This window comes from Eptesicus fuscus, chromosome 14 (genome assembly GCF_027574615.1).
Source record: "Eptesicus fuscus isolate TK198812 chromosome 14, DD_ASM_mEF_20220401, whole genome shotgun sequence".
Taxonomy (NCBI): Eukaryota; Metazoa; Chordata; class Mammalia; order Chiroptera; family Vespertilionidae; genus Eptesicus; species Eptesicus fuscus.
Window position 1 is genome coordinate 64,527,842 of NC_072486.1, and position 26,097 is coordinate 64,553,938.

Sequence of the window (26,097 nt, forward strand, 5' to 3'; positions counted from 1 at the left end):
ATTAATAACTAAATTGACAAGCAATCAATTTAGTCAAGCAAATGATTAGCCGTGCAGTGATTTAAAACCAATTCCATATTTGACTAAATTCCATCTTTTCTAAAAACAACTTTATTTACAGGCTGAGCCTTGGAGACAAGACTTTCATATCAAAAGGAACACTTGAGAAATGTTCTCTCGCTGCGGAGGTATTTTGAAGTCACAGGCATTGTCAGGAACACAACTCTGAAAAATGACCAAATCCTTCTCTAAAATGCCCTTCAGATGTCATGGTTTTTGATATTCTGAAAATTTATAATGTATAGAAAAATCGCATTGGAATCCGCTATTTAAGGAGGGTCTCACTTTAATGAGCAAAGAAGATTCCATGGGGCTGTGCAAATATTAAATGAGGATGACCATGGATTTAACTTTGGAAATGTTTGCCGGCCAAGGAGATTTTATTTGGCTTGTCCCCTTGAATTCAATTTTTACAGTTTTTATTTGATGAAATGATCAAAGCCTTTTTCTCCTGAGCTAACATCCCTTTGAAATGTAAAATTAATAGCCCAGCCAGCATGGCTCAGGGATTGAGTATCGACCTATGAACCAGGAGGTCAGGGTTTGATTCCTGATCAGGGCACATGCCCGGGTTGTTGGCTTGATCCCCAGTGTGGGGTGTGCAGGGGCAGCCCATCAATGATTTTTATTCTCTCTCTCTCTCTCTCTCTCTCTCTCTCTCTCTCTCTCTCTCTCTCTCTCCCCTTCCCTCCTCTCTCCCTCTCTCCCTCTCTCTCCCCTTTCCTCTCTGAAATCAATTAAAAAAATAAAGTAGTTTAAAAAGAAATGTACAATAGTTTAAACTTAAAGGAGAAATAATCATGGTTCAGGTTTCAGAATATCAGCAGATATGAATATTTGAAGAGAGAAATTACTATTTCCAGTTTTCAGGTTTGGAAATTAACTTCCCTCTTCTGTGTCCTGGTGGAAAGTATTCTCAGTGTTTGTCCATTAGCACAGATACCGTGTGGTGCCACTGACAACAGCATGAGGGTTGTTGGCACCCATTGAGAATGAAACTTAAAAATCTTTTGCTATAATAAGAAGCTATAAACAATGGATGGATAAATAAAGCTCATAAACATTTTAATTTCATTCTAAATAAAGAAAAAAATATCCAAGACAAAAACAGAAAACCTGTTAGGAAGAAAATATATGGAAAGGTAAAGTGCTACTGAAAACATAAAGGAAGAAGTGTTCCTTCTGAGCATTAGAGAAAAAATGTGCACGTAAGTGGAAGTGTGTTGCTGCTCACACATGTTAGCACATGCAGTAAAGGACACAGAGGGGTTTCTAAAAAGTCAGTTAATATTTTCATATTTAATACATTATATTACTAACCATGAATTGAGGGCCTACCTTACGGCAGGTTCTTTGCAAGTCACTTAAAATGGTGTTATTATGATTAGATATTACCATTCCCATTTTATAGATGGGGAAGTTGAGGTTTAGAGCAATTGAGTGATAAAGTTAGGTTTTGAACTGAGATCGCTATACTATACTGCCTGATTGGTATTGTAAAATCTGTAAAATTTAGGTGACTGGTGAAATAAAATCTACAGAAAGGTATAATATTCTTGCATTAAAACCAGTGGGATTTTATTGACTAGTAAAAGATATTCTCAGTCACTGATGTCTTTCTTTCCTGGTTCACATGTTTCTTCCTAGAAGAAATGATCATAGAAATTGATCTGTTCTTAGTTGCCTTTGCCAGGGCTAAATCCTCTGCTCGCTCTCTCCCCCATCTGCCAAATGCCCAAATGCCTCATTTCTCTTCCCCTGCCGATGGTGAGAGGAGCAATCTGTGATGCTTTGGTTTGGATAGTCATTCCAATCATTTAAGTTATTTTCATTTTTTGGTTTTATAGTAGACACTGACATTTATAGTAGAAACTTTATTATATACTTTAACTACTTCTCCTTTTAATTTTTCAAATATCTAGAAAATTCCTATAGGTTACAGTGGAATTATACTTAAAGAACTACTCTTTAAAATTCACATATGCACCTGCTGCCACCAATGCCGCCACAATAAAACTTACGTTAAAAAAGAAAAAAGAAGCAGCGTCAATGCAGGAGATGTAATAAGTGCTATGACTCTAACAGGATCCAAACACTGTACAGTCTTAACTATGAATTACTAATATGTTTGGGCTGTGAGCCAGCTAATTCCTAGACAGGGAAGGTAGAACTGATAAGTCCAATTTAATGTTGTTGCCAATTATTAATTGCGTAAAACATGGGACTTAGGTTTGGACGAGATAATGTTTTATCAGAATTCAACTGGAAGTACACAGCCGCAATAGAAGGAAACACATTTTTAAAAAATCTTTCGAAAGCAAGAGAGATAAAAATTGCCCATAGCTTTTCATTGTGTCTTGTAGTATTCTTTCTAAATCTAAATCTAATCTTATAACCTATTTGCCACCTTAAAATTAGTTGAATTTAGTTCAACAAGCTTAATAACTAGAAGCTATTAACTGTGTTGCTGAATTAATCTGTTTTATAAATAGACTAGAGGCCCAATGCACGAAATTTGTGCAAGAGTAGGCCTTCCTTTCCCCGGCTGCCAGCACCGGCTTCCCTCCTGCACCCGGGACCCGGGCTTCTCTCCGCCGGCACCCAGGACCGCAGAGGGAGGCCCTGCCCACCTGCTGCAGCCTGCCGGGCAGTGGCCTGGGCCTCCCTCTGCAGGGTGATCATAGGGCGATGGCCGGGCCCCCGACCAATCGCATCGCACCCACCTTGGCTGGCCTGGTGCCAGTGGGTGTCCTAGCATGGTCCTGGATGGTCTTCCGGATGGTCATTCCGCTGTTCAGCCATTCGGTCAATTTGCATATTACCTTTTAATTATATAAAATTAGACAGCTCTGGTGGGGGAGTGTTGGGAAGGTGGAGTTATTAAGCAAAAGAGAAAAAAAGGGAGAGAGAACTCACCGACATGGACAACAATGAGGTGATAGTTGGGGGGGGGGTGTGGCGTGGAGTGGAAGAGGGCATAGAGGGGATAAATGGTGATCCTATCTTATAATAGAGAAACATGTAAATTGACCGCACCTCCGCTATGCCCATGATTGGGCCTGTGAGAGGCTGGGGGCGGGACTCTGGGTGGCCTATCTGGCTGTTGAGAAAACCAAGATGGCGGCGGCAAATCCTCTTAGTTCCGGGGGTCCTGGGGAGTGATGGCAACCCTAGAGGGGCGTGGCCGGGCCAGCCAGCAGCCTCCCGGGGGTCCAGGGCTGGATCGCGACGGGGGGGGGGGGGGGAGGCGTGGCCGGGCACAGCCAGCAGCCTCCCCGGGGTCCCGGGACCCATCGCAACCCGGGGGGCGTGGCCGGGCACGGCCAGCAGCCTCCCGGGGGTCCCGGGCTCGATCGCGACCCCGGGGGGCGTGGCCGGGCACAGCCAGCAGCCTCCCGGGGGTCCCGGACTGGATCGCGACGGGGGGGGGGTGTGGCCGGGCACAGCCAGCAGCCTCCCGGGGGTCCCGGACTGGATCGCGACCCGGGGGGGCGTGGTCGGGCCCGGCCAGCAGCCTCCCGGGGGTCCCGGGACCCATCGCGACCCGGGGGGGCGTGGCCGGGCACAGCCAGCAGCCTCCCGGGGGTCCCAGGCTCGATCGCGACCTGGGGGGGCGTGGCCGGGCACAGCCAGCAGCCTCCCAGGGGTCCTGGGCTGGATCGCGACCCGGGGGGCGTGGCCGGGCACAGCCAGCAGCCTCCCTGGGGTCCTGGGGCAGATCGCGACCCCGGGTGGCGTGGCCGGGCCCAGCCAGCCGCTCCCCGGGCGGGGTCCCCAGCGATCGCCACCCTCGCCTAAATGGCTGGTGCTGAGAGGGATCAATGGGGCCAGTGGAAGGAGCAGGTGGTAGTTGACCACCGAGGCCATCTGCAGCAGCCGGATGCAGAGCTGGGGTCCACGTTCTCCAGGTTAGCCTCCGTGGGGCCCGTGTCGCACCCATAGTAGCCGAGTGGGCATGCTGGCATAGTAGCCCCAGCATGAGGCCAGCTTCCCAAGCCAGGCTGCGGAGGGAGGGAGGGCCTCTGGGCTGGGAGCACTCCCCCACCCCAGCGGACAGGGCACATTGAGGGAGCAGCAGAGGGCGACTAGAGGTGGTGGGTGTGGTGGCCTGGCTTCCAAGAGGCTGGCTTCAGCTGCTGTGGCCTGCGCTGAGGTGGCTGGTGGTGGGGGCAACTGCGTGGGCGCATCCGAGGCTGGGGCACTGGGAGACGTGGGACTGCAGCCCAGAAAGCGAGGCTCCGGAGGACCTGGTCACCGACCCCGGGCATTGAAGCCGCCTCCTACAAGATGTATCCTAGCCTAGGTGTGTGGGAAGCAGGTTCAGGAACCTCTCCCTTTGCGGCGCCAGAGCCCAGGCCTGCCAGCACCCCAGAGGAGATCCCCACCAGGATCGGGGGCGTGACCAGCCTCTAAACCGCCCACAGCCCTAGCCCAGGCCTGCCAGCACCCCAGAGGAGACCCCTGCCAGGATTGGGGTCATGGCCAGCCTTCAAACTGTGGCGGCCCCTAGCCCAAGGAGGCCTCCTGGCCGAGGACGCCTGAGTCTGTTCTTGACCTAGGGCCGGGCTCTCCCCGCAAGGGACTCAGAAGCCGCCAGAGTCTAACTGCCAGTCTCTGGGAGTGCATCCACTGTCCACCAAAAAGTAGGGCCATCAAACCATTCAGTCTCAGTGCAGGCACAGGTCCGTGGCTGACGGGGTGGAGGCCAGACCAAAACGAAACAGCAGAAACACCCTGCCCACCTGGGCGGGTACTGCTGTAGTCCACGTGGCCTGGGGAGTGTAGAAAGCGCTACCTTCTCCCAGGTCCTGTGCTGGCACCTCCGCCTCGCTCACCCTCAAGCCCCCCTGAGTCCTGACAGCAAAGTGTGTGGGGCATTCTGCAGGAGTTGTGCCGTTCTGGGTGCTTTTGCCCAAAGACACACTTTGGGATGAATTCAGAGCCACATCTCATTTCCCATGAGACTGGAAGAACCATGTAAAAGGATTTTGACAAAAGCTTTCCACATCTCTGTTTATTCTTTTGAATCCATAAAACGACCTTAAAAAAAGCATCCGGGCCACCTAAGAAAGAATGCACTTTCTGGCCAGAGCACGCAGGATTCTTTTGCCCAACAGGTTAAAGGGAGCAGAGCTGGCACAGTGGGAATGGCCCTGGTGCCCTATGAGGAGACCGGGGGAATGGGGTTGCCGAAATTCCATAAGCCTCTTGCCACCTTCTCCTTTGCAAACCACACCATCCAGATCCACCAGGACTGGAGGCAACTGGGAATCACAGCCGTGATTTGGGACATGGTGAGCAAATCTTGAGGGGCCTCTGAAAACATCTGCAATTGATTATAAGACTGGTCTTTATTTAAAAAGAAATAAAAGAACAGCTTTGTTGAGATATAACCCATATACTGTACATGTCACCTAAAGTGTACAATGAACTGGTTTTTTAAAGTAAATTCAGAGTGGTACAACCATCACCATGCTCAATTTTTAAATATCTTCATGACCCATCCCCTCCAAAAAAAACTTCTACCCATTGGAATCACTTTCCTGATCATCTTCCCCAAAATAGATTGCACTTTAAAGGTGGGTAAAGGAAAGTTGAGGGAAGTTAAAACACTGCACAAAGGATATTGTAAGATGACAAAGCCCAAAGTGAAGATCATGTGTTTTCTTTAAAAAATATATATTTTTAAAATTTCAGAAAGGGAGAGGGAAAGAGAGATAGAAACATCAATGATAAGAATCACTGATCAGCCGAAACCGGTTTGGCTCAGTGGATAGAGCGTCGGTCTGCGGACTGGAAGGTCCCAGGTTCGATTCCGGTTAAGGGCATGTACATTGGTTGCTGGCACATATCCCGGTGGGGGGTGTGCAGGAAGCAGCTGGTCGATGTTTCTCTCTCATCGATGTTTCTAGCTCTCTATCCCTCTCCCTTCCTCTCTGTGAAAAATCAATAAAATATATTTAAAAAAAAAAAAGAATCACTGATCAGCTGCCGCCCACAGGCCCCCTACTGGGGATTGAGCCCGAAACCCAGGCATGTGTGCCCCTGATCAGAATCAAACCTGGACTCTTCAGTCCACAGGCCGATGCTCTCTCCATTAAGCCAAACTGACCAGGGCCATGTGTTTTCTTCAAGTTCTGCGTGGTTGTAATGGTCCCCAAATCTATACTAATAAAAGGGTAATATGCTAATTAGAGTGGTTGTCTTCCGGACATCTTTCCAGACAAAGCCGCAATGGCTACAAAGGCCAAGGCTCAGGCAGCCATAACCAGCTGCAGTGGCAGCAGCATTGGGGTTATGGGGGTGGTGCCTCCAGAGGGAGGCCAGACTGGGGGCCAAGGCACAGGCAGTTTGTGGTGATCAGGCTGATAGGGGAGGGCAAGGTAGGGGCAATCAGGCTGGCAGGAGATCAAGGTAGGGGCGAGCAGGCAGGCAGGCAGTGGGGTTAGGGACAATCAGGCAGGCAGGCAGGTGAGTGGTTAGGAGCCAGCGGTTCCGGATTGTGAGAGGGATATCCGACTGCTGGAAGTTGGACATCCCCTGAGGGGTCCCAGATTGAAGAGGGTGCAGATTGGGCTGAGGGGCACCCCCCCACCCCCCCAGTGCACGAATTTCGTGCACTGGGCCTCTAGTAGAAAATAAAATAAAATAAAATAAAAAGTAATAAAAGAGCTCTAAATGAGTGGGGGAAAATTGGGGTTTGGTTTTTTTTGTTTGTTTGTTTTTGTGAATAGCCGAGGCCCCTGTGTTAACATATGACAGGCTGTAAATTTTCTTGTGACATTATAGATGGATGTGGCCTTTGTCTAAATAAAATTTACTTAGGGATATTTACTTTAGGTATAATTTCACAGGGTTAGAAAATCAACCACTATGCTTCATTGATTGAACTGTCCAAACAACTGGATTGATTCACTTTTTCCTTTGATACCACCCTCAGCTGCTTAGCTAGTGACTAAATTGATCAGTATTATGTAATTGACTTTTTGGAAGTTAGTATCACTTAGCTGCTACCTTTATTAGCAGAAAAGTAAGATTACTAAGGAGAGAAAATAATCGAACAGTTTAGGCTTACATTTCTTAGAAGTTTGTATCTGTTGACAAAAATCTCTCTCTGCAGGAATTCTTTGGCTTGAGATCCTTAAAGGGAGCAGATGTGGGGTCCCCAAGCCAAGACTTTAGCCTCTCTTTGTCTCTCTTCTTGGAATAATAACTGCTGTATTTGCAATACTGGTGAATGTAAGTGTGCGTAAGTGGCTTTCTCCTGTAGCAGCCTTCTGGAAAATGTGAAGATATTATTCCTTGTAAGCATTTAGAACTGAAGTTGAAAGACTAGAAAGTGTTGGCAATCGTACATCACACAATTGCTTATCTCCTTTTCAATAATGTGCTGCTCAGCACAGCGCACATTCCCTCAGGAAGCTCTGTGGAATTGCCCTTTCTCCCACTTCGAAAGAGAGCTTTAAATCCTTCCTGTATCTGCTCTGAATGGTAATTGGACTTGGAGATTCTTGTTTCCTGATTTATGAGGATGACTAGGGCAACAGAGGAATAATACAAATTTGGCCACTCTGAAATAAAATAAAATAAAATGAAATGAAACATCCCTGGATAATTACAAGGCAATTATGATGGTTCTCCTCTCCCTCCCCACTCCCCCACCCCCCCTCCTGCCTATGAGAGAACCCAGGAGGCAGCACATTTGTATTAACAAACAAATGAATTGACATTTTTGAGCCTGACCGAGGAAATGTTACCATTCATTGTTCCTGCAAGAAAAATATTAATTCTCTGTATCTACAGATATGACTGCTGCTTTATCACTAGGGTCCCACCTACAAGTGTTCAGCTGTCCCTGTCCCTTCCTCGCCTCTAGACTACCCTAAACAGAGCGAAGTAGTCAGAGAGATGACTCATGGAGGTGATGCTTGGTGAGGGGTCCTCCCCCCCCCCCCCCCCCCCCCCCCCCCGCTCTCCTAGATATTGGCTATATCTCTGTGCTGGTTCAAGGTGACAGAGACAGAAGCTGTGAATATGAGAGTCACAGGATCCTTAACCTCCTATGCGGAGGGCTGTGCCCAGGTTCACTCCTCACCACAAGTCTATAGGACAAGGAGAATGAGTCTTCAGCATTCTTTCCTGTGATTTGCGATTTGTACTTTGTAATTACAGAATACTAACTTAGCCTTTTGAAAACAGAAACAGTCCTTATAATATTCTTTTTTATGGTCTGCATGATGCTCCGATAATGGGCGCAATCGATTTTTACCGCCCTCCATATGTTTTATAATCTTGGCTTTAGAGTTTAAGTCAAAACCCTTCCTTCATGCTGCATTTAATTAGGTTGGGACCTATTCTGCAGGAACAGATTTTACTAGCTCTTGCTCTGGTTCCTTTCATGGAAATTCCCCTAGTGCAGATCCGTGGAGGAATGGCCAAAAGAGAAAGGAGACAATAATGTTTGCAGGGCGCTTACAGTGGCGTAGGCCTGTGTGTTCCCTGTGTTGTTTAGAAGGACCTCCTTTCATCCTCACAAATAAATGTAGGCGTTCAGAAAACCAGAGCTCAGACGAGGCACCTTGCTTCTGGTGGCAGTGAGCGTGTGATAGAGGCAGGAGTCAAGTCCTAAGCCTTCTGACCTTCAGAGCTACATCAGACTGGACACACTTCACAGTGACATTCGTGCCACAGTGGACAACATTGGAGGATGTGCCAGGGTAATGGTTCTTGGTCAAGCCGCCCAGAGCTGACTTCACACACCCTTCAAAATGGGAGTGTCGTGACGAATCAATGTGTATAATCAGGAAAAGGAAAATGTTGGAAACTTATTTATGCTTTAATAACTAAACAGGCACTGGTCTCCTGCCAAATTGACATACATTTTTGGAATCTGAGACTCGTCAGATACTCTCTCATAGGCCGCTTACGATAAATAATGCCATTTAAGTGTCCACCACCTGCCACAGCACACGGCGGAGTTTTCAGGATCCTTCCATTACTTCCTCAGAGGCTCTTGATTAATGTACAACGACGGGAATGTTTTAGATTTTTTAAAGAAAATGTTATGATGTGACAACTAGATGTCTTTAAATATACCAGTTCTCGGGGGTTTGAAGCTAAGCAGCTTCCAGGGATAACTTTCCCAAGCATTATCCTAAATAAGGGAGCACTTCTTTAAATGTCTAGCTTGAGTATCTTATGTATTTGTGGCAATAACAGTGTCTATGTTGCAAAAAGGGACTGCGAATGGCTTTCTATTCCTGTTTATGTGAATGCTATCTTTACTTTGATCACCTTTAACAATGACAACTCCTCCCACTCCACTACCACCCTGTATCCATGAGGGATTATACTTGACTGAAAGTAACAAAAGCCGGTCTACAGTGGCTTCAAATAGGAGTTAGCTTTTGTCACATAACCAAAAAGTCGAGAGTCTGGAATCGGTGCCGTGGCTCCAGGATGTCGTCAAAATTCCAGGTGCCCTCTATTTTTCAGCCTGTCATCCTTCCTGTGTGGCTTTTATTCTTATGGTTGCCTCACATTACAAGAGGGTGCTTCACTCCCAGCCTCCCAGCCTCACTCAGGGTAGGAAAACCCAGGTGTCACGCAGGAGGGAGCTGAGCCTCTACCTGGAAAGCAAACTTTCCAGACATCCCGGCAGCATTCCGCTTAGGTCTTAGTGGTCGGAATTGTCATACGGTCAACCCTAACTGCCAGGCAGGCTGGCAAAATTAGGTTTTATCAGGGATCATTGCTACCCTAAAAAACATAGGTTTCTGTTTTCATAAGGCAGAACTGATGGAATCGATATTGCGGAAATAGTTACCAGTGTGCAACACAACCCCAGCCCTGAACTGCTTACTTATACTTGGCTTTGAGATTAGAGTGAAAAGTGCAAATGAGAAGAAGGAAAGGGCCCCTCCTTATTGCTGTGCATTGCTTTACTTTTCTGTTCCATAGTGCTGTGATATCTTGGCTCCCTCTGCCTGTGCTGGTCACTTTCTTCTCCCCTCACTTACCCTCCCCCCCTTCATTCCTTGCTTCCTTTTTTATTACTTACTAGAGGCCCTATGCACAAAATTCGTGCAAGAGTAGGCCTTCACATCCCTGGCTGCCTCAGCCCTCGCAGCCCCAGCTTCATCCGGAAGGTCGTCCAGAAGGACATCCGGATGGTCATTCTGCTGTTCGGCCATTCGGTAGATTTGCATATTATGCTTTTGTTCTGATAGACTTACCAGTTAATGTCATTTTCTCAGGGTAACCTTTTCTAACACTTCAGACAAAATTAGGCAGTTCCCTTTTGTATATATGCCCCCAGCACCTGAACCTTGTTTCTCTTCTTCTTTTTGGATTATTTATCACAATTGTACTTAGTTGAGGGGGGAGGCAGTTTTGCTATTTGTCTGCTGTCTTGTTCTCTTCTCCACTAGACTCTATAAACTCCATGCTTATGCACTAGGTTGTGCCCCTCCTTCCAATGTCTAGCACAGGGCCTAGGACAGAGCAGATATTCAATACATAGCTGTTGAATGAATTAGTAATGAATGAATATATTTTGAGGCTCTTCTCTCACCTGCATTCTTTCTTTTATTTTTTTATGCATCCCTTTTCATCCTCATGCTCTATTCTAACTTTTAGCATTCTTTAAGCACTCACATCCATGTTCATCCATTTGTTCACATTTCCTTTACTCTGTCCCTGCCTCTCTCTCTCTCTCTCTCTCTGGATTATTCTTCCTCTTCCTCAATGGACATTGTCTTTACTCACATCTCTACATTTCCACCCCAGTTCTCTTACTCAGGTTTCAGTATCCTACAGCCAATTGCTCACTAGATTTTACCTGGAATGGCTCTCCATTACGCCACACCCAACGATTTTCAAATGACACTCATCAGCTCCCATCTCAATTTTTCAGCCTCTGAAAGGGATGACACCTTCTTCTCATTACTTTAGCTTGAAATCTTAGCGTCATTTATGGCATCATTTATGTATATCATGAAGTTGTTGTTTTCTTTACCTTTGCAAATAGCTCTTTGTTTTCGTTGCTGCCACGCCAGTACACAATGTGTAGGTTTGTGGGTGTTGGCACATGTGACATGGCAAGGTCAAAGGTGACAGCAGTCAATTGGCCAAATGCTCCTCATCAAGCATGGGAATGGTGGAGGATTTGCCGATTCACATTGCAGTGCACTCATTTACACACCATGTCCTGGTGCTCACGACTCGTGGCACAATCAGTTTGATAACCTGGGATGCTACTGTGCGAGGATTAGCTACTTAAAACAGTATTGCCTTTCGGGAAGGTAGTATTGCCTCACTTCTGCAGTATTAATGAAAAGGTCACAAAATGGTATTAAAAAACCGGCATCAGTATAGTTGTAGTAATAAAGGTTTTTTTGTAAAGACAGATTAAATGTTCCCACTCAATCAATTTCATAATGCAGAAATTAGTGGAAGCTTAGTAAAATTAATAAGTCCGAAATGTAGAAAAGTTAACACAATTGCTTCACAGATTATCTCATTAATCAAGATGTGCATTTTTATTTTAAAGAAAAATACTGAATCATATGGATAGATTGGGTGAATAAATGAATATGGCAGTGTCCCAGGATGCCACAGGATTAGGTGAAAAAGTAGAAATTTTTGATAAACTTTCTACTTACCATTTGTGGTCTAAAACGCATTATTTGTCAGAAAAAAAACTTAGCATTTGAAAACACTATGAACAAACGAAGTTACCTTTTAACATGAAACTTTTAAAATCATTTTGTGCCAAGATAATTTCTGTATAGTTTTAAATTGATTGCCCATGGAGTATTTCAAAAAGTCAGGAAAAACCTTCCCCATTAACTAGTTATTTTCTATAGAGAATGTAAGTTTCTTTGGGATCTTTTTTTTTTTTTTCTGCATGGATTGAGACAGAGCAATGGTTTATGATATAGTTCATTTTTTAGCTCATTGAATTTGTCAAAATGAAATCAATCTCTGTCATCAAGTTGTTCCTTAGGATATTATTTAATAGATAGATGTTTAGCTCTATAGGGCACAGAGGCAAAGTAGCACAGCTGGTATCAGTAACAGGCTTACATCATTCTCAATTTCCCTCTCTTTATACCTTCTCCCTTGCTTTGTCATTCAAAAAGCCATTTGATTATGGGGATTACATACGGAGAAATGTGTCATGCATGGAATCCATGAAGAATGTGTTTTCTTTCCAATTTATTTCAGCTAGTTCTGGTTCGTGTTTAGGTTTCTGCCACGGTCTGGTCTCACTCCCATTGGAGGAATAGCACTCCAAAAGGAGATCAGGGACCAAGATTCTATTTCCCTTTATTGGAGGATGTATTTCATTTATTACTTTTAGAGATTTTTCTCCTCTGGACATTTTCATGTTCTTTTTTTCCAACAGACTAGACTAAACATTATTTGGGCTTTCATCCATCATAATAACAGAAAGCTACTGTCATAAGGAGATGCGTGAGGTTTGAGAACTGGGACAATGCTAAGTCAAAAATGGAAGCTTGTTTGTATGACAAAAACAGTGAGTAAAAGGCATAAAAGAGATACAAAAAATATGTGTCTTGTCTTTTTGGGAGGGGGAGTTCATCTTCATGGAAGTCTCAAAACGAATAGTTATAATTCAGGAAGTCAGTTTGAGTAAAATCATTCAAGTTGGTTTGTCATTATTCAGCAGTAAAACTGTTTGAATAAATTCTTCCTTTATAGCTTGGTTGGGTTGGTATATTTTTATGTATCTAAGTAACTTTCTATACCCTGATATGTAACTACTAGTGGCCTGGTGCATGGATTTGTGCACATTGAAAGGAAATTAATTATAAGAAATATTTTAATATTGCTATTTGCCCTTTCTCTATGATAGAAATGTCAGAGATGAAAGAAAATTAGTAAAATGTATATAAAATCTATACTAATAAAAGGGTAATATGCTAATTAGGCCAGATGTCTTCTGGACGTCCATCCAGACATCCATCCGGACAAAGCCACAGCATCTTCGAGGCCCAGGGCTCAGGCAGCAGTGGGCTCAGACAGCTGTGAGCCCCAGTGGCTTCGAGGCCCGGGGCTTAGGCAGCTGTGAGCCTTGGTGGCTGTGAGGCCTGGGGCTCAGGCAGTTGTGAGCCTGGGCAGCTGAGAGGCCTGGGGCTCAGGTCTCACAGCCGTGGCAGCTGTCAGTGGCAGCAGCAGCGGGGTGATGGGGGTGGTGCCTTCCCCTGATCAGTCTGGTCGCCTCCCGCAGAGGGAGGCCAGAGGCAGCAGCAGTGACAGGGTGATGGGGCAGCGCCTTCCCCTGATCATCCCAGTTGCCTCCCACACATCCCCTGAGGGCTCCTGGACTGTGAGAGGGGGAAGGCCAGGCTGAGGGACGTCTGCCCCCACCCCCCAGTGCATGAATCTTCATGCACTGGGCCTCTAATAACATATAAATTCATTAATAAATAAACAAAAACAACATGATATAACAACAAAGACATGATATAAAAAAAACAAAAACATGATATAAAAACAACATTGATAAAAACAGTGACTGATAAATTGATTAAACTTATTAAAAAAATATATTTTATTAATTTTTTACAGAGAGGAAGGGATAGATAGTTAGAAACATCGATGAGAGAGAATCATCGATCAGCTGCCTCCTGCACACCCCCCACTGGGGATGTGCCCGCAACCAAGGTACATGCCCTTGACCGGAATCGAACCTGGGACCTTCCAGTCCGTAGACCGACGCTCTATCCACTGAGCCAAACCGGTTTCAGCAAATTGATTAAACTTATTCTGATATCTCCCTGTATACCACATTAAGTGTAAAAACACTTTCAGAGTACTTGACTAATTTCCCTTGTGATGAAGTATTTACAATTTTAACTTTAACGTCACACACTCTTCGAACTCGAGAGATAGCAATATAAGCAATATATAACTGACCATGTCCGAAAACGGGTCCAGATAGGACTATTCCTACTCTGTCTAGAGTTTGTACTTGTGATTTATTAATAGTCATCACAAATGTTAACATCATGGGAAACTGTGTTTGAATTAATTTAAATGGGGAGCCAGTTTCAGATGGGGACAAATATCATGCATGCATGAGTCAATGTTTATTTTTAAATTGCCAGTGTGTGTCATATGTACCGGCTGGTTGGTCAGTCGGTCGGACATACATATGGTCAGTCACTTAGCCTTTTATATACATAGATAGTGAAATAGGAAAATTGGCTCTATCAGAAATATAGTAAAAACTAATACTGGAGCTAGCAAGGTATTCTGTTTATAAGGAGTGGAAAATCCATGGAAAAGAGTGGATAGCAGCCAGCATTGTGTTTTCAATCTAATATGGTATTGACCAGAATTATAAGCATCAAAGTTCAAATCATGTCTGTTGTTGAATGGCCTGTATCTTATAGTTTGAGGTCAACAGATGAGTAAAGAAAATGGTTTTGAAATTATAGGGGCCATTTTGGAGGTTGCCTATCTAGTACCACTTCCTTTTTTTCTTCTTGATACCTGGACCTCTAATTTCCCAAACATCTGGGCTTTAGCCAATCTGTATATCCTAAGCCTCTGGCCACAGGAATTGGTCTCAGGATGATCATGTAACCTAATAGGAGGAGACATGTGTTGGAGAGTCTTTTTTTTTTTTAAAGTATATTTTTATTTATTTCAGAGAAGAAGGGAGAGGGGGATAGAGATAGAAACATCAATGATGAGAGAGAATCATCAATCCATTGCCTCTTGCACTGCCAACACTGGGGATTGAGCCTGCAACCCGGGCACGTACCCTGACTGGGAATTGAACCATGACCTCCTGGTTCATGGGTTGATGTTCAACCACTGAGCCACACTGGCTGGGCTGGTTAGCTGACTTTTGATCACAAGAAGGCCAATCATAGGGTGAAATTGACATCTTAAATGGTAGAAGGTAAGCTCCTAGCTGATTTAAAAGGTAGGTAGGGAAACTAACTGCCTATAATTTCTTTACTGTTTATTTAAGAAGTTTTTAACCCAAATTTCTAATGTGATGCCTTTAAAATAAATAATAACAACATCTATCAGCTATTGAAGTCTTACTATGTGCTAGGTATTGAGCTAGATAATTTATATACCGTAGTTCACTTAATCTGCAAAACCACATTATGAGTTAAAAACTATCATCTTCATTTATAAACAGGGAAACCAAGGCACTAAAAGTTTAAGTTACTTGCACAAAGTACACAGCTAGTAAGTGGCAGAGTCAGAATTTAGTCCCAAAGACAGTGTTTCGAATCTACGAAGGCATCCATAGTCAGTTCTCAAATTTGAGGAAACCTCTTCTGAAGATCATTCAGGTCTTTATCCTGATCATTCTAAAAACAGCCCTTGAGGACAGTTTTGCAGATGCAGCTTTGAGACAGTAGAGGAGTTAAAGCCTTGATCATGGTTGTATCACAAATGAACTGAAAAAGCAGTGCTGGTGCAGAAGAAAATAATTTGGCTCTGTGAACACAATTCACTCCACTACCTTTGAGGTCAGTGGGCTCTTTCTGCTGCTCTGTCGTTCCAGTATCCCTAGGCATCCTGCCTTTCCATCTTTGGCCTTGTCATCATCAATTACCATGTGCTGGGGACCCAGATGTTGCCTTATTTGATTAGCCTCACTCCATACAGTGAGGAATGATCCTTTACATTTCTCTAGAGGCCTCTAACTCACCAAGCGTCTTCGCATCTGTGATCTCATTTGGGCCCCCCAACCACCCTGAGATGGGCTGTTCTACTCATTTTCCTTCTGTCTTAGGTGCTTAGATGTCACTTTGCTCTATGTTAATTTCCACCTGCAAGTATGTTGCCTTAGAAGTGATTTTTGGTTCTATCTTATAAATGCTCCTGAACTTTGCAGCTAGGCTATTAGCTCCATAAACAGACGAATGAATTATGATTTTTATGTGCTTGATTTTCCTTCAACCATGCCTCCTGTTGGTACACAATGATTTCTCAGAGAGAGGAAAAAAGGTAACTCGTTAAATTAATATCTGGCACTGACTTTCCAGAATTGATTGTTAAATATTCAGGACTTTTGTTAGCTGCTATTAAACTGTTGGTAGTTTGAAATCTATGCTGGGATTATTTATACTACTAGAGGCCTGGTGCACGAAATTTGTGCAAAGGGGGGTGTCCCTCAGCCCAGCATGCACCCTCTCCAATCTGGGACCCCTCGAGGGATGTCCGACTGCCTGGACATAATGATTCTCTCTCATCACAATCCAGGACTGCTGGCTCCCAACTGCTCGCTTGCCTGCCTTCCTGATTGCCCCTAACCGCTTCTGCCTGCCAGCCTGATCACCTCTTAACCACTCCTCTGCCAGCCTGATTGATGCCTAACTGCTCCCCTGCCAACCTGTTTGCCCCTAACTTCCCTCCCCTGCAGGCCTGGTCACCCCTAACTGCCCTTCCCTGCAGGCCTGGTCCCCCCCAACTGCTTTCCCTGCAGGCATGGGTCCCTCCCAACTGCCCTTCCCTGCAGACCTGGTCACCCCCAACTTCCCTCCCCTGCTAGCCTGATCTCCCACAACTGCCCTCCCTTGCAGGCCTGGTCCCTACCAACTGCCCTCCTCTGCTGGCCACCTTGTGGTGGCCATCTTGTGTCCACATGGGGGCAAGATCTTTGTCCACATGGGGGCAGCCATCTTGTGTGTTGGAGTGATGGTCAATCTGCATATTATTCTTTTATTAGATAGGATAGAGGCCTGGTGCACAGGTGGGGGCCAGCTGGTTTGCCCTGAAAGGTGTCCCTGGATCAGGGTGGGGGTTCCCTTGGGGCATGGGGCAGCCTGGGCGAGGGGCCTATGGTGGTTTGCAGGCCAGCTGGTTTGCCCTGAAAGGTGTCCCTGGATCAGGGTGGGGGTTCCCTTGGGGCATGGGGCAGCCTGGGCGAGGGGCCTATGGTGGTTTGCAGGCCGGCCACGCCCCCTGGCAACCCAAGTGGAGGCCTTGGTATCTGGGGTTTATTTATCTTCTACAATTGAAACTTTCTAGCCTGGAGTGGAGCCAAGCCTTCTGCTTGCTCTATGGCAGCAGCCATTTCTGTTGGGGTATGTATCTTCTATAATTGAAACTTTGTAGCCTTAAGTGGAGTCCTGGGCCGGCCAGGTTGTGCAGAAAGCTTGGCTTCCTCCATCACCAGGGCCAACCCTAGCCTCCTTCTCTTTCCAGCTCCGTGGCTGCCGCCATTTCTGTTTGGATTTATGTATCTTCTATCATTGAAACTTTGTAGCCTTGAGTGGAGGCCTAGGCTGGCAAGGGCAGGTGGAAAGCTTGGCTTCCTCTATTGCCAGGGAAACCCAAGCCTCCCTCCTGCTCTCTGTGGCTGTAGCCATCTTGGTTGGGTTTATTTGCATATTCGCTCCTGATTGGCTTGTGGGTGTGGGTTGTGGGTGTAGCAGAGTGATGGTTAATTTGCATATTACTCTTTTATTAGATAGGATGAAGACTGGCATAGGAGACACATTAAGGCTCCCCTCTATACACTCCCACCTACAGAGAGCCAGTTTAGCAGGCCACTCCTGTTTGAAACCTTTCCTTTGGTCCACAGGCAAGTGCCCTTATCTCTGCTTTGTGGATTAGCTAATGACCGTGGCCCACGTGTCTACACCAGGGAAAAAGGTGCAAGTGAGGTCACTGTGTCAGTCTGCATGTCTTTGCTGTCCTGACATTCCGAGCAGAGGATGACAGTTTATATTCACTGTAGAAAACCAAGCTAAAGAAAACTGTCAGGGAACACCTGGTTGGGAAGTCCAGAACAGATGTCCCCAGAAGTCTGCCTCCTTCCTTGCTCCATCTCGTGACTCCCTCCCTCCATCCTTGATTGAACCAGCAAACTGGCCAAGCCATGCTTATATGGATCTCTGAGACCTTCACAGGATGCTTAGGGTTGCAGGGAAGAGAGTTCCTGATTAAAAGTGGTGTAAGCCCTTAGGATTTTTATTGTTTACTTCGTAAAAAGTAAGAGGCCCCGAGTTAGTTCACGGTCTTATCAACGGCCTCGATGATTCGCTTTCATTTTCCTGCTCTGCCAGCCTCAGTGTGTGAGTAGCATTTCCCCTTCTGGCTGCAAGAAGGCTGTGCTAGATCTAATAGGACACCGATACAACCCCCAACCCCCCAAGAATATCCTAGATTGGTGAGAGCCCCTTTTTTCTCTTTCCTAAAGTAAAAACTTTTTTTTTTTTAAACCTTAAGTACAGGATTAAGGAATAAGCGGGAAATGGCACACTTTGTGGAATATTAAACATAGCTTTATGGTAAAAAATAATTTTGAGGTATTTATTTCCAATTACCCGGTAGCTCCAGCAATTCTTTATGATGAGGAGTTAATTAAGGGAGCCATCAACCCAACACCCTCACAGAAGCTGTAGTAAGAACGAAAGGAAAAACATTGCAGGAAGAAAAAGCAAAAGCTTTCATTATAACATCCGAGGCAGCAAAATGCTATTTAAATGGAATTGAAGACCCAAATGACTGCAATTATGGGATATTGCAAGTTTTTTTTCACATTAAGAAAAAAAGCCAATATTTTTACTTCTATGGGAAGCAAAATTAGATGAAGCGTTCACAGGAGACAGAATATTTAAAATTATAGGAACTTACGAGTTCCTTGCTCTGGGAACTTGTTCGTTTTGGTTTCCCATTGCCCACACAGTGCCTGGCACACCCGTGTCAGTGTTGAATGAGAAGAAAAGACGGGAAAGGATGCAGAGGTGGTGCTGTGCCACCACGTGCCAACTGGCGATGGCAGCAGGAGCCCAGGCACCAGTTACTGGAAGTGAGGTAGGTAGGCTTCCGAAGGAGCTGGGGTTTGCTAGTAATTGGACCTGTAGTTCCCTCCTTTGCTGTAGGGGGAACCGATTTGGCCCAGAATCTGGTGACATGGCTGTGAAGGGGAGAGGAGGGCAGGACTGGATCCCTGCCCCCACACTTTTTTGTTTTTAAATCTTCTTCTTTAAAAAAATATATTTTATTGATTTTTTACAGAGAGGAAGGGAGAGGGATAGAGAGTTAGAAACATCGATCAGCTGCCTCCTGCACACTCCCTACTGGGTATGTGCCTGCAACCAAGGTACACTGCACCCACACTTTCTTTTCTTTTTTAAAAAAATATATTTTATTGATTCTTCACAGAGAGGAAGGGAGAGGGACAGAGAGCCAGAAACATCGATGAGAGAGAAACGTCGATCAGCTGCCTCCTGCACACCCCCTACTGGGGACACGCCCGCAACCAAGGCACCTGCCCCTGACCAGAATCGAACCCGGGACCCTTCAGTCCGCAGGCCGAAGCTCCATCCACCGAGCCAAACTGGCCAGGGCTGCACCCACACTTTCATGGGGCCGGTGTTTGGGCTCAATCTCTTTGACACCACATATTACCTCTCCTTACAAATTAAGTGAAAAACAATGAAATTAGGTAATGAAACAATGAAAGTTGATTCACTGGTTTCTGACATTTGTATTTACTAGCTTGATTCGCTATTTTACAAGCCTTTTGGGAGAGGTGGGTAGTCAATATAAATGTAAAGCTGGGTTAGAGAGCAGCCATACTACGTATTTAGGCCAATTGTATCATCAGCTTAAAAAGCACTGGGAAGGCATTCCATGCCAAGGTGATACAGAAAATACGGCCACACAGAATTTAGGGTATGAAGAAAGTCTTTGCAATATTTCTTTAAGATATTTTTTACTGATGTATGAATACATATGGCACAAAACTTTTTTTGGAAATCTGTCTTCAGTATATCAGAAATGAAAATCTCCTTTAGGCATTGAACATCAAAATCCATTTTCATATTTAAAAACTACCACCCTTCTTTAGAACAAAATAGATTTTGTCTTTTTCTTTTTTTTTTTTTTAAATATATTTTATTGATTTTTCACAGAGAGGAAGGGAGAAGGATAGAGAGCTAGAAACATCGATGAGAGAGAGACATCGACCAGCTGCCTCCTGCACACCCCCCACCGGGGGATGTGCCCGCAACCATTGTACATGCCCTTGACCGGAATCGAACCTGGGACCTTCCAGTCCGCAGACCGACGCTCTATCCACTGAGCCAAACCGGTTTCGGCTGATTTTGTCTTTTTCTGAAGGAGAAATTCTCATAGGCTCCAGGCACAGAGTAGAGAGGAAGATAAGAAAATATAAATGCAAGTAGTTTAATAAATATGTTATTACAGCATCACAGGTCCATTCATCCTAAGCGAGACGTAAACATTTGGTAAAAATTGGAAGCACCATAAAAGTTAGCAGCTTTGTTCCAAAAATTTTTTATTTACATAATTAAATCTCAAGTCCTGCCTTGCATATGACTTTTCATGTTAAATGTTTATGTTCAAGTTAGTACTGTGACTTTTCTTTTTTTTTTTTACTTTATGAATAATGTATTTACTGAGTCTTTCCTTTCTGGGGCAACATCACCGCTTTCACAAAGAATATGTGAGAGGCCAAGTCTGCAGAATTTTATAAACCTTATTGCAGGTTTGAGATTGTGCTGTTTTGTATTCCATGAATTTGTTATTGAATTTCATAGAATCTGACATTCAAAGGAAATGTCTCTTAAATATTACCTCTGACTGAATAATATATTGACTTTTATTTTTTAAAAAAGATAATATGTGAGAAAATGAAATACTATCTAGGACAATAAGAAAAACTCAAGGACAATAATAACTAATAATGAGCTAGATGGTAATTTCTGAGCTCAGGATCCTGGCTTAATAATTACATTCCTCCCAGTCTTCTTTCTTTTCTGTGTCCTCCCCTTGCTTCCTCCTCCTCCTCCTCCTCCTCCTCCTCCTCCTCTTTCTCTTCCTCCTTTTCCTCTTCTCTTCCTTTAATGAAATCCTAGATAACAAGTGGCTTTAAATTTTATAACCACTAAAACAATAGCTTTTGAATAATGAGTGGACAAATAAATCTTTTTGTCTCTCCCTCAGTCTGCCTCACCATGTCGGATGTATGAATGATTGATAAGCATTTGTTGAATGAAGTTTCGAGTTAGACTTTTCTTCTAAGGGGTTAAGTTTTATAACTTTCAAGCTTATACTGTACTGAACAAAAAGCTATGAAAATATGCATAACCCATGGATACAGACAATAGTATGGTGAAAACCTGGGGTGGGGAGGAGGTGCAGGCTAGAAGGGGTCTTGAAGTGACAGGGGAGAACATGATGCAGAACTTACAAGTTTCTCATCTCTGCACAGCCATGTCATGTAATGCTTTCCAATTATGAGGGAAAAAGGGAACATCTGTAATACTTTCAATAATAAAAATTTAAAAAAAGAAAAATAATAAACACACTTTCATTTTAAAAAGCTATGAAAATGTTGTTGAATAAAAGTTTTGGTGGACCCCACTTTAATAAATGAAGAGGAGTCATTTCGAATTAACACAATTGTATTCAAGTAAATACTGGGAAAGGGATTGGAATTAATTTGTTCACCCAAGTAGATGGTTTGCCTCTTACAGTTTCATACGTAATTTTTTTAATGTATGGTTTTATATATATATTATTTACTTTCTAACACCTAGCCATTTTTACCACTTTCATGGTTTTTAGACATACTTGCTTACCACCTGTGTGGTTATTACTCAATATTTTCTTTAAATTGATTCACTTTGCAATTTAAATTTATTTAAACAGAAAACTTTCTGTTAGTACTGTAAATAGAAAAATCCTCTGCTGAAAACAGAAGGCAATGATAAAAATAAATATAATGTAATGAAAATGACGTTACTAAATTTTGGCCAGTTTCTGTTGCCTCAAGAAAGTCTGAGCCTGAGATAAATTTTCTTAAAAGGAGATTTTATCAAATGTTGAAAGTGTTAAACATACAGACACTGAACTAAGCTTTTATATCTGGCCATGTTTTCAGATTGAAAAGGAATCTAAAGAAGAATAACTTATCTCTACACTGAGTCAAATGTAAACTTCAACAAGGAAAAAAAAATCTAGATTTCTCACAATTTCAAATTGGTGGAGCTTTAATTTTGAAATTTTAGTGCGCTACAATTTTTGTGATAAAGTAAAAGCTTTCTCTTTATTTTTAATTTCATTAAAACCATTTGAGTAAACACATACAAAATTAAGAACATAATTAGAGTGAAGCTTTCATTTTTCTTTCATGTATTTATTTCCTGCCCAATGGTTTATAGTATAAGCAATGATTAGGTTTTCTATGGAAGTATTGCATGTTAAGTCATGTTATACTTTCAGTACCATTAATGATTCATAAAGAATGTCAGGCTAGGTATTGCCCAGGAAGTTATGAAATATGTGTGAGTAAAATTTTATGAACACTTTAGTGTCCTATGGAACTAAATCACAGAGATGAAGTATAAATGATTAAGATTACAAATTAATGTCATCATAGATAATGAGTTAGAGAAGTGTTAGTGTTAATTTTGAAATACCTTATTTTTTAGTGATCACTTTGGACTGCTTACCTCAACATTGTTAAAGATCATTTTAGGTCATATCTGAAACACAATCCGATTTACCCTCTTGATTGAAAGGATTGATTTCTTAACAGGTAAAGTAATAGCCTGTCCATTCAGTCCAACCCCTGGTGGTCAGTCACTTTAATCAGCCAAATGACTGTGCAGAGATGGGAAACTTGTAAGTTCTGCATCAAGTTCTCCCCTGTCACTTCAGGAAAAGCTCTGCGACTCTCAAACTCAGTCTGACAAATTTAAACGAGAAAAAAGATGAAAGATATGATTTAGAAATTTCAGAGATAGTGGTGACATGTTATGTAATGCTTTCCAATTAGAGTTTCATACATGATTTATCCCAGCAATGTAGGTAGAAGTATATTTGAAAAACGGAAAAGTCAAAGCAGTGACATTTTGGATATACTTCTTACTTATGCTACATAGAAGGCAACCTGCAATGATCTGGACAATACTATCGTGACTGATGATTGATGCTTTATAACATCTGGCCCTAGAATTTTTGAATATTGTTTCTATACTGTTAATTGATGTAAAAATAACAAATTCAAATTAGACCAAGCAGAAATGGTATTATAAGACAAGACAAGGCTAAAGTAAAGGTTTTACTTTTAATAGTTCATCTGAACAAACAACGAGGGATTAAATTTCAACATAAAATGCAAATAGTTTTAAATCATTTAGAAAACAGCACATACTTTTTACAAACACATTGCAGACAACGTAGTACTCAGGTCTTGAGGCATGAGGGAGAATTTTAATAGTACTGTCTTTAGAAGCAGAAATTTCTTTAAAATGTAGACATTTGGAATTTTGGCTTCTTTATCTTCTTCCTCATATCCTTATGGTAGAATGTTTTTAAGGTTTTCTGGAGGGAAGCTTATTATTTGAATCAGTTAGATGCAAAGTGGAACAAAATGAGAGTTATAGTTACAATTCTTTCTATCTATTATGTTAATATTAAAAGGTTATATTCAACCCTACCTGTATATTTGAACCTACACGAGGAATTTCAGAAAGAAGCAACTTACGCTTTGTATTATATAATCAAGAATATCTTTAAAACCACTGCCTAAGATAAAATCGGAGAGGACTGTACCTCTTAGTTTGACTTTCTTTGCTTCATTGTCTTTATACTTTCAGATCAAATCCAATGAAACAATTAATCCTGACAAGCAGTGTGGGTGATCTTCAAACACTGGGTGTCTATTCTAAATTTAAAAGAATTTGGTGAAGTGACTCCTTTAGGTATAAAAACATGTTTGATGGTGAAGTAGAATCCTGGCCGGGCTCTGAACTTTGTTAAATCTGCTGAAACTACTGGGAATTAGGGACTTTAACATTCACCTTGTTACAGTGAATTTTATATTGGGGCATCTTTAACATCTGAATCCTATAATCTTGTTGGAGTTGCTTAAGTAATAGCTATGTGTATGGATTTATTTTCAGAAGACACTTGATAACATAGTTTAAGTCAGGGTCTCATTTGGAGTCTTTATAAAAGCCATAAAAAAGTTTTTCTTTATGATGATCATGAGAAAATTATCTTGGCCTCAAACTTTCTAAGAATACCCAAAAGTTATTCTCTTTGATTAAGATGTTAATCCTTACCATATTACTCTAAGGTTGTCTGAAAGAATTCACAAGTGATAAAACATTGCTAGAAGCCAAAAGATAATAGTAAAATTAATTTAAAAAGTTATTAATATAAAGTAAAGCAAAGTGATGGGGAGAATCAAGGATTCTTCCCTAAAGGATAAAATGTTTCCCATGGGAGGATTAACATTTTTTAAGAAATAGAGCATAAAATGGTACTAGAAACTCTTACATTTTTTTTACCACCATATTGAGATATTACCTCTCCTGCAGTCATGAGAGGTCAATGTATTCTCTATTTTTTAAACGATGTGAGTGGTAATGAAACAAAAATGGCAACCCATTCTCATAAGTGAAAACAACTGCTACACCCACCACACAAACCCACAATTTATATTAACTTCATGTACAAATAGTCTGAGATCATTTGTTGGGAAATGATGATCCTGAAAAAGAAGGGATGAAGAGTTTGCAGCTCTCCATCTTTGCTGGAGAGAGGAGTTGGAATTGTTTCTCTGTGAAACAGAATGTTATGCAAGGGTGGGATCAACCTACACCAAGAATCCCAGTGCCTACTCTGGTTGACAGACTGAGTAAAATGAAGGTCTGTTACTTAGGAAGAAGGAAAGAACTGACACTGGTGAGGCATCCCCAAACTGGAGCTCTTTAGGAGGCAAAAAACAAAGGCTATTGTATCAGTTAGGATACCCCAGAGAAACATAGGGTACCTATATTTATCTGTCATCTTCTATCACCTAGCTACCTACTTATCTATTATCTATCTTCTATCTATCTATCTATCTATCTATCTATCTATCTATCTATCTATCTATCTATCTATCTATCTATCATCTATCTATCTATCAATCTATCATCATATATCTATCTATAATCTATCTATCTATCATCTGTATTATTTATCTAAAGGGTTTTATTATGAAGAATTGGTTCACACAATGTATTATAAAGAGTTGGCTCACACAATTATTACAGAAGCTGATTAGTCCCAAGATTTGTAGTCTGAAAGCCTGAGAAGCATGAGAGTTGATGGTATAAGTCAGTCTGGGTCTGCAGGCAAAAGACCAGTGTCCCAGCTCAAGATTGTCAGAGAGAGCTCAGTGTTTTGTTCTATTCAGGCCTTCAGTATGTTACCAGCAAAACCATGATGCCTCAGTTGTTGTCTTCTTGAAGGAAATATTTCAATCAAGAGACAAAGTACAGCATAGCAAGCAAGGATTTATTAACCGCAGCAAAAACACACCCAGGACAGTGAAACAAAGAAGGGCTTAGCTTATAAAAAGCAACAGGAGAGCCTCGGCTGGGCTGGTTTGGCTCACGGAGTCAGAAAAAAGGGGGCCTTGGAGATGGGTTCAGGTGGTTAGCCCAGAATGAGCTGCCACTGCTCATTGCTCCCCTGGTTTCAAGTCTTGTGGGGTCCATTAGAGGGAAGAAGGGGGAAGGGAATGACTCTGTGGGAGAGTGCACACTGGGTCCTTTGCCTTGAGGATATTTCTCTCTTGCAGATGGAAATCTTAGGGGAAGTCTCAGGGGGAGGTTCTCAATAGAATATTCATTAGCTTTCCAGGTGAACGAACTCTTTCAAGGTTGTTGTCTCAGCTGATTGGTCAGCACCAGGGCAGGGGTCATTAGTCAATACCTGGTCCTGAGGCAGCCAAGGAATCACTTGTCTGGTTTTGCTGCTTTTCTGGCCCCGGAGCTGAAATACAACTGAGGCCTAGATGTTATCCTTGGGGAGGAAAAGGTCAGAGGGTCTAAGCCACATAACCAGCCATATGAAAAGTCAGAGGTCTAAACTGCATAACCAAGGATGTGCTAGGGGAGGAAAGGTTACCCTGGGGGTGAGGTTCTTGTTTTCCCAGTATTGCCCCTGTGTTCTACCCTAGTGATTTTCTGCACTGGTCCATTGTCATTGCTCTGTTCATGTCTG

General features: G+C 42.9%; 1 protein-coding gene and 1 non-coding gene across 3 annotated transcripts in view; both read left to right on the plus strand.

Moving 5' to 3' along the window:
* GRM8 (glutamate metabotropic receptor 8) overlaps positions 1-26,097 on the plus strand; it is a 722,933-nt gene that overhangs the window by 212,180 nt on the left and 484,656 nt on the right. The gene's annotated exons all lie outside the window — the stretch shown is intronic.
* MIR9245 (microRNA mir-9245) lies at positions 25,800-25,872 on the plus strand. The gene is given in 1 exon segment (NR_130552.2): positions 25,800-25,872. It is a non-coding gene; the product is annotated as a microRNA mir-9245 (primary transcript).